Source organism: Manis javanica, chromosome 6 (assembly GCF_040802235.1).
Source record: "Manis javanica isolate MJ-LG chromosome 6, MJ_LKY, whole genome shotgun sequence".
Classification (NCBI taxonomy): Eukaryota; Metazoa; Chordata; class Mammalia; order Pholidota; family Manidae; genus Manis; species Manis javanica.
In genome coordinates, this window is record NC_133161.1 from 56,140,626 (window position 1) to 56,149,699 (window position 9,074).

At 42.7% G+C, this 9,074-nt stretch overlaps 1 protein-coding gene across 9 annotated transcripts in view; it reads right to left on the minus strand.

The window, feature by feature from the left end:
* HDAC9 (histone deacetylase 9) overlaps window positions 1-8,437 on the minus strand; it is a 938,800-nt gene extending 930,363 nt beyond the window's left edge. For 3 of the 9 annotated variants that reach the window (XM_073238726.1, XM_073238727.1, XM_073238728.1), the window contains exon 1: window positions 8,171-8,437. The gene's annotated coding sequence lies outside the window, so the exon portion shown is untranslated. The remainder of the gene's footprint in view (window positions 1-8,170) is intronic. The other 6 variants (XM_073238733.1, XM_073238731.1, XM_073238732.1 and 3 more) reach the window with 5 other exon arrangements.
* Between the last annotated feature and the right edge of the window lie 637 nt (window positions 8,438-9,074).

Here is a 9,074-nt window from a genome sequence, read left to right on the forward strand (position 1 = left end):
TTGGTGATGTATGATGTCTGATTATGCTGAACCAGCAAACAAAGCCTGGAAGTTTGTATTTTTTTAATCTACTTTTTAAAAGGACACTTCCTGCATTTGTATTAATATAAAACATAGAAAAAGATTAAATAAGAACAGGATCTAAGGTTACATCTTCATACTCTCAAATCCAACACTGTCAATGTAATTTTAACAATACAGTATTATGTGCCACCTAACTTAATGTTGTTCCTTTCAATTTCATCAGTTCTATTGTTCACATTTAATATTCTCTCACTGGTTTTGGCTTCCTAACTTGTAAAATCTGTAAGTAGAAGTGTTTGCATTTTGTGTTCCTACCTACTTAAGTAAAATGGCTAATAAGAATAACTTAGGTTCATACAATAAAGACCAGTAGTCTTAACTAAAATCAAACCTTTCTTCCTGTAGTGTTTTATTTGGGGAGAGTGTTCATTAGGAAGTCAAACCTTCTCTTCCCTCTTTTCCCTGTAGGCATGAGAGGCCATGGATCTCTAGTGGGCCACAAAGAAATTGTAGAGACCATAAGTACATATGAAAATCATTCCGTATATTAAATGTACTAATATATTTCAAAAATATAAAGATGTTCTTCTGGGCAACAAAATGCAAATTCCTTTAAAGGCTTTACTCATACAGTAGCTTTTTTTTTTAGTATGGATTTTCTCAATCAATTAATACTAAAATTCAACTTGTAAGCCTGTGTGAACCACAGCCACAGTCCTCAATAACTGTGGGAACTTACAGAAGATCTGAGATCATGGTGAGCTGCCATAATGAGAGGAAACATCACAAAAGAGGAGGGACACAGCATGGACCTATGGGAAAAGGTGAGCAGAGAAGGTGCAGCTTTCTGATGGGCATATCCTCCGAATAAAACTCCAAAGGAGTTACTGCCTGGGCTAAGAGATGGCCACTGATAGTTCTGTAAGCAGCAGATTCAGAAAATGCACTGAGAAAGCTAGGTTGAAAGAAGCTGTGCTACTTCACATTCTTTAAATTGCAAGGGACAGAAACTCAATTTAGGAATAACTTCTTCTTCACATAACATCACCCCAGAAAAATCAGTAGTAGAACAGCGTCAAGAATGAATAGATGCAGGAACTGAGAGCCTAAAATGCTGTTATTGTTTGCTCCCTACCCCCTTGTCCTCTGCACCACTACACACACACACACACACACACACACATATTCACCCCTTGATATTTCTTTACACGTCAGGCTAGTTCTTCATTATATAAAATGTAAGCCACTTGCTAGCTCCAAGCTTAGGGCTTACATCCTTAAAACCACATGGCAGGGAGAAGCAAGAATTTAAAATGTAAATAAAGATAGGCTAGATCCAGACTATGAGAGAATCTGCATGCCATGCTAATAAATTTGAGCTTTAGAGTCAAATCTCGCCTAAGCTAAGTTAGAAAATCTAAAACCTATATGAAGAAATACATTTATTTCAAGATTTTCTGAGCTGTAACTTTGAATCAGGTTACTGTTGTTGACCCTAATTAGGCTGAGGGTGACTCACAATATCCCTCCTTGGGAACAGCTGAGCAGCCACAGTTGAGTGGTATGCAATCCACCTAACACAGTCCAATCAGAGGTTTGCTTTGGGGCATTCAGTTAAAAATGTTTACATTTTGACTTCAATACCCAAAGAAATCTTAAAGTCGTTCTCATACCAGGTTGGAATAAAGGGTACAACTTGGAAAATTAGCAGAATACAGATGGGTCCCACACTGAGCTTGCATCTTGCATTAGAGCAGCAAGGGGATCTGGGCCAATGATTCCGATCAATGGAGCTAGATCCATTTAAAGAAGAGATTTAAGTACATTAAAGAGAAGGGAAAAGAAGTAGAATATCTATGAATAGAATTCAGAGGCACCACAGAGTAGAAAGGGGGCCCTAGTAACAGAAGCACAAAGGAAGAATGTCTCAATAGACTTTTCAAGTAGATCAAAACAGTGGCATCCACTGAAAAAGCCATAGAAAGAAGCCTGTGGCCAAAGAGGCCATGTGAATTCATAATGTTTCCTAATTGAATTTAATAGTAGAAATCTACATACAGGAGAGAAAGGAGGCAAAGAGCTTTCGATTTTTGCCAAAATACGTGGAAATAAAAATACACAGCCTCCACTCCACATTCTTACTTTTAGATGAAAGACCTATCATCTGTACTTCCTGCTGGGAAAATAAAAGAAGGCATGATACAGCACACTCACTCCTCTCTTTGACCCTCATCTTGCAGTATCCAGTTCTCTCAAGATGAATGAAGGAACCCAAGAGCAACTGTAGTGCTGAGATTCACTTTAATGGGAAAAACAAGCTTTTCCCCTGGAAACTTCACTTATGCTTATGAGCATGGGAAGTGTATTACAAGACTATAGGCTTTGAAATCAGACCTAGATTCAAATTCTGGTTGCCACCCCTATATGAGTGTTGCGTAGCAAGATATTTAACCTCTGAAAATCTCCTTTTATTTGGGAGGAAATAAACGAGGCAGAACTAGGGAAATCTAAACTCAGTCGCCAGAGATGAGATGCATAAAACCACACCTTGGAGCATGGGCTGTGCTCAACAGACCTTATGCTCCTACATAATGCCTCAGGGTTATTGGGCCACAGAGGTACGGTGGATTTGAGATGGTCTCTCTCAAGGGAGGCCACACTGTGGCCTCCAAATCAAAGTGCTGGTTCCCTGCAAGGATTGGTGGCACCAGATCCTTAAAATCATTTTGCACATGGAATATATTAAGGACTAATTAAGTCAACTCCTAGACTAACATATGTGCTAGTGGTTTGTCTTTTTAGAGACTTCTACTCTTTAAATGGGGCCTTGCTGTCACCATTCTCCTAAATCCTAGAAGAGTTTTATTTCTAAGGAATTGAATGATTCCAGCTATTCTCCAATTCAATCACATCTCCAGATGGTCATTTTACCTATCCTTGGCAAAAACTTCAACATCTCATTCAGCAATAATTTGGTTACATTTTTTTTCCTCCTTTTCTTCAGCAGAGAACACTTGTCTTTGTCTTTGGCCATGAGCAACTGAAACCATTATTATATGTGGAGAATGCTCTCTCATAATACAGAGCCCACCTTCCACAACTGAAACTGGTATTCCACCAAAATGGTTCTGCAATGTGAACCACTGTTTCTGATTAAGTGGCTTCTGTGCCAGGTCTACTGACCACCCCACAGATTCTGTGAGCTAGTCAGTGAGGTGCATGCACCCTCAAGTGACCTCCACTGAATCATGCCCTTGTATGGACCCCTGCCCTGAAGTTTGGGTAGAACATATAACTTGCTTCTAATCAATGGAAGATGGTGAAAGTGATGGCTGTTGCTCCCTTGACTAGACTATGTCATACACCAAAGCTGCTGTCACACCACCCCCATGTGTCACATAAGACTGTCTTATCATCCTGGAGCAAGGACTTCTCCTTGCTGGCTTTGAAAACTCAGCAGCCATATGTTGTAAGAGTGCCTCTGAAAGGGCCGCACGGCAAAGAGCAGCTGGCAGCCTCTAAGGGCTGAGTGGCCTCTGGTTGACAGCCAGCAAGGAAATGGAAATGTCAGTTGTACAACCACAGGGAGATGCATCTGCCAACAATCTAAGGCAGCTTGAAAGTAGGTTTTTCTCCAGTTGAGTCTGTGATGGGACTACAGCCCTCACCACACCTGATGAGGTCCATAAAAGAGGATCCAGTCTAGCCATGTGTGGACTCCTGAGCGATGAAACTGAGGTAATAAAGGCCTGTAGTTAAATCGGCTAAATCTGTGCTAATGTGTTACAAAGTAATAGAAAACAAACTGAGTCAATATCCTCTAATACATGTATTTAATGCTTACATTAACTAAAATTAGATTCAGTGACTTGCTAACAAATATCTTGAGTGATATTTGAATGATCCAAATCTTATCTTTCCTTCAGTGGCCATTTCAAATTCCACTCATTACTATTCCATTCGAACTAGACTAGTCCACACCCATCTCCTTCTTATCACAGATTCTATAGAAACAGGAAGAAAGTACCATTTCCAGCAACCTCAACTCTTCTCAATTTTGCCAGCAGCATGCCGTGCTCTCTCTAGCACAGCAAAGAATATAAAGAATGGAAGTTTTCCTTTCTTTCGGGCCCTAAACAGAATTCATTATAGCAAGAACCACACGAAAGAGTCACATTTTTCTTCAGTATTTCACATTTAAAATGATTTTTATAAGCTCCTATTAACAATACACTTAGGGGAAAGGATAGGAAAAATATTAATAGAGTACAGAGCTCCTGATACTGTCTGCTTATTCAAAAATACTGAAAGTATTTTCATCAAATACATGTGAGCTTGAATAAGATTACATATTATTATTTTCTATGAAATCACAATGCTTTCTTCTGCATCCTAGATAATGCATTTTACTTTTGAATCTAACAATAAAATATCAGAAGTGTATCACCTTAACTGTTACAAATCATGTGGCCAATTGCCCTGAAAAATTCTGGTGAGATTTGAAGGAGAGGAGATTTGGGAGGATGAAGCAAAAATTATAAGAGTACCTTCTCTACAGACGAACAAGTTACAATCCTTTTTCTTTTTTTTTTTTTAAAGTCTGATTTATCCAGATACAAGGTCTGCATGGGCAGAAATTACTAGATAATTGCATAAACCCTCTGTTCACTTTGATTTCTACAAGTTCAGCCAAAGAAGCAGAGCTAATAAGAGGAGGTGGGTGTCCCAACACCAGAACAACACCATCTCTCAACGATATTGGCTGGCTCTCGAGTGGACAGTCCATTACTGTCCTCTGTCAATATTCTCTCTTCGAAAAATCATATTCTGAAATTCACTCACCAGTGAGACTGATGATCCTCAACCTTAACCATTGTGCTGATAAACTTCAAAGCAGATTTGACCAATAAAAGGGCAGAATGCAGTTGATAAGGTGGGGCCAGGGGAAGCAGAGGGATGAGCAGCATGTGAACTGATAGCAAGAATGGATACCCCTAGAGGTGCGTCTGTTTTAACACAAGCTATTGGAGTCATGGTTCTCCCCCTTAGGCAGGCAACCATAAGGGTCCAATCCCTTATGACTTACATTGAACAATATAACATCTGACCTGCACAACTACCATTTTAAGCACTTTAAAAATCTAGGAATGTATTAATGTATGAAAATGCCATTAATGTAGCCACAGGAGCTTGCTGTTGTGAATAGAACATAGGAAATACACATGTTATCCTCAGATTCACACTGATTCACTAGTGTGTGTCCTTGGATCTATCAGTGTACCTGCTGCCTCTTTCTGAAAATGAGAACAATGTGTCTTCCAATCTATCTCAAATGTTTTGAAGAATCTCTGAGAAAGGTAGGAGTTATAAAAGCAAGTTAGGTAATAATTGTATGTATCTGCAAATGTGTGCAAAAAAAATTAAGTTTGAGAAAGGAAAAAGCTTTGAACAATAAAAGTCCCACCAATTTAAACATTAATATAAATTACATTTTAAAACAAATGAAAAGTCCATCGAAGCAAAAATAAAAAGCCTCATTTCAATGTAATAAGAAAAATGTCCATAACTACAATATTTCACTAATGAGAAGGTACAGATGCTACATACAGAAGGCTTTTATAATGTCCATATGTTTCTCAAATGACTCTCCTTGCTAGCTATTTCTCCATATCTCTATTTAAGAATAACCTACACTTTCCCCACTAAACAGGTGTAAATTACAGTATATGTTGTAATATTTAAACAGATTCAAACTAGAAATAATCCTAATAAAAAGAAATGAAAGCTATGAACCCTGAAATCTTTAGGCACAGATATGAATACAAATCTGAATTATGTGTATTATATAAACTAATCAATTAAACAGGCTATCTAGTGAGGCTATGATTTAAAATCCCTTAAAACTCAGATATATTCCAAATATACCACAAATACATAAAATAAGTAATTATATATGCATATAATGGGGGTAACTACATTAAGCAACTCTACTACAATAAGAGACACAATAATGGTCATAAAACAATCATAAGTCTTCCATAATGCATAAAATAACCATTTTAATTTCAGCAGCACCATCATTATTTTTATGGAAGATGGCAGTTTAATATGCCCACATGCTTTCTACCAGTGTTTGGCCTAACTTTGCAATAATGGCTAGTCCAATATATGCACAATTGTAGAGGGAAAGAAACAGGAAGATTGAGGTTAAAAAAAAATCTCCCTCATAACCATACACTGGTACTTGACTTGTAACTTTTAACTTCCTTCTGCACAACTGCACATGCATCTAACCATGTCCATTCCACAGTGAATATGATCAGTTCAGGAGAAGAGCTGGGAAAGCATCTCTCCTTCCAGTTAGCAGCCTGATATCAAAAGTCAGACTCAGGATTCGCACTCTACATGCACCTGTTTATGACAAGATGAAAACATTCGCATTTTCCCATACAGAAAATGAAATGCTTCTGTTCTTGAGATCTGCCTCATTCAAACAAAATGGATGAAAATAAAAGAAAGTTTCACAACTGAATAAATTATTTGTCTTTTTGGAAATACAATATTATTATTAAGCATTTAAAATATAAATGCTTTCCAGAAGGCACATCAGTGATTTGGTGTTTGGGTAATTAAATTCGTCAAACTATAACAGTGGTTTAAAAGGAAAAGAGGACTAATTATCTGTGGTAAAAAGTGAATATATTAAACAATAAATATTCTGTCACAATAATTTTTCATAATAAATATCCAAAGTACCAAAGAGTAGTTCAGAAGATATCCTTTCCAAACTTGGTATTTTAATTGTCCTCATTTACTAACTGCAATTTATTCTGTGCTGTTATTAATTACAGGATTAAGATTTCTAGGGCATCAGAAAATAACATCCAGACTTTTTCAAATGTCAAATTGTTTTCTTTCCAAATAAAATATTTTTCTTTAATATAGATTCTCTACGTACTTACTCTTTTCCTCGATTTCAACAATGCTTGCAAGATTTGAAAGCACTGATTGCACTCCAAATACCTCTAATTCCTAAATCTTACCCTTATGAGAAATCGCAGCACACAGGATTATTCAGTTGTATTAAGCACTGTTGTACTCTTTAGTGAGAAAAAATTTAACTCTTCCCTTTCTTTTCCTATTGAACTTTGCAAACCCATCTTACCCCACTCACACATTCTGCCCATGCTCACTCACACACACACATACACACAATCTACATGTACAGTGTATATGCAGATAACACCTTTTCTCACATATTTCAAAATGTTAGTTACTTAATCTAAAAGTTCCTTTTAGGAGATTACACACACTTCCCTGGAAGGGAAAACAGATGTGACTTATCTTCCTGAATTTCCAATTCCATATCACATAAACAGTGTCCTCTGCTCCCCGACGCTGGCCACCTCTCCTGACAACCGCGCCTGGGATCTGGAGAGCAGCTGGGTCCCGCTAGATCACACCGCGGACTCACAGGCCTCTGACACCAGCACCTCTCACTGCAGACAAGCGGGCGATGGCTTCAAAGCCAAATGAACGCTAGGTGCTCAAGGAACGCCCCCGTCCTCCGCTCCCCTAGTCCCCACTGTGACGCCCTTGGTGGAATTTAACTAACCAGTTTACCTTAATAAGTTTACGATTCATCAATCTCCTTCCACTAGCCAAGAACTGCACTCTATCCCATCCCCCGGGCTGTGGAACTTTTCTTAAAACTCAAAATTCTTACGTATAGACTTGGAACTGAAGTCCCCCACCGAACATCAAAGGTACCCCCATGAAACATTGCTCCCCTCAAGCAACATGTTGGCAGTACAAACTTTTCATTCATAACTCGGCTCCGACATAAACTGGTGTGTGGGTTGGAGCAGTGGCAGTCACGGCACCGACCCCTCGCCTGGGCTTGCCTCCTAATGCCAAGGTCTGCACCAAAGGGATCACCTAGCACCGAATTTACGACAAAGGTTCCCTTAAGCCCACCAACCACTCGACTGCGAGATGCAAGGCAAGCTGTGTCGGGGTCCGGACGGGGATGCTGTTAACGAGGGCAACCCGAGCGGGGAACAGCGGCGCATCCGGAGGACGCTGGGCCCCCAATTCCCAGGGCTTTCCCCGGGCCCCAGCCGGGGTAGGCTGTGGTGCCACTCACCTCCGCCCGCTCTGCTGAGGCTGTCGCGCCCTCCTTCGCCCCGCGCCGGCGACCCCCTAACTTCTCCCCCTTCTCCAAACAGCCATCTTTCGCGGAGAGGAGGATGGCGAGGCAGAAGCAGAGGGGGAGGAGGGGGTTGAAAGTTGACTCGGGGACCACCGCTGCTCCGCCAGCAGGGTCTCGCCGGCCGCGGCAGGCGCTGAGGAGGAGAAGGCGGCGAGGGCGGCGGGCGCGGCGGGGCGGGCTCCGTGCGCGCGGCACGATGTGCGGGACGCGCCGCCGCAGCCGCGGCCGCCGCGCGGGGAGGGGAGCTCGGGAGGGCGGCAGCGCGCGTTTGCGAGCTGCGAGCAGAACCGGTGGCGGCGCGCGGAGGCTTTGCTAAAAATAGCAACTCTTGGGGAGGGCAGTGGAGGGTGGAGATGGGAGGGAGGCGGAGAGGCCGGGCCGGGAGCTCGGAGCGGCGGAGGCTGGGCGGGGCCGGACCCGCGGCGGGAGCGCCGGAGACCCGCAGGCCGGGGAGGCGCGGGCCTCGGGGCAGAGGGGCGCGGAGCACACCTGGGCTCGCGGCTGAGGCTCGGGGAAGGACGCGCGGGAGTCTGGAGGACCCGGCGAGCCTTCTGGGGTGGAGCGGAGCAGAGCGAGGGGCTGGGCCAGCGGTTCTTCCCAGGGGAAGGCCCGTGTGCCTAGGAAGATTCGGGATTTCTGAAGCGAAACACGCCCACGCGAGGCTCCAGGTGCGCGGCCGGAGTCCGTCCTGGCCCGCCCCGCGGCAGCCGGCGGCCGTGCCCGAGGACCGCGCGGGACAGGAGCCCGGCCGCCGCCGCGCGCGCCCTGCTCGGGGAGCCCCGGCCGCTCAGGTGCGCGCCGCGCAGCGCCCGCGGATCCACAGCTCCGCGACTTTTGG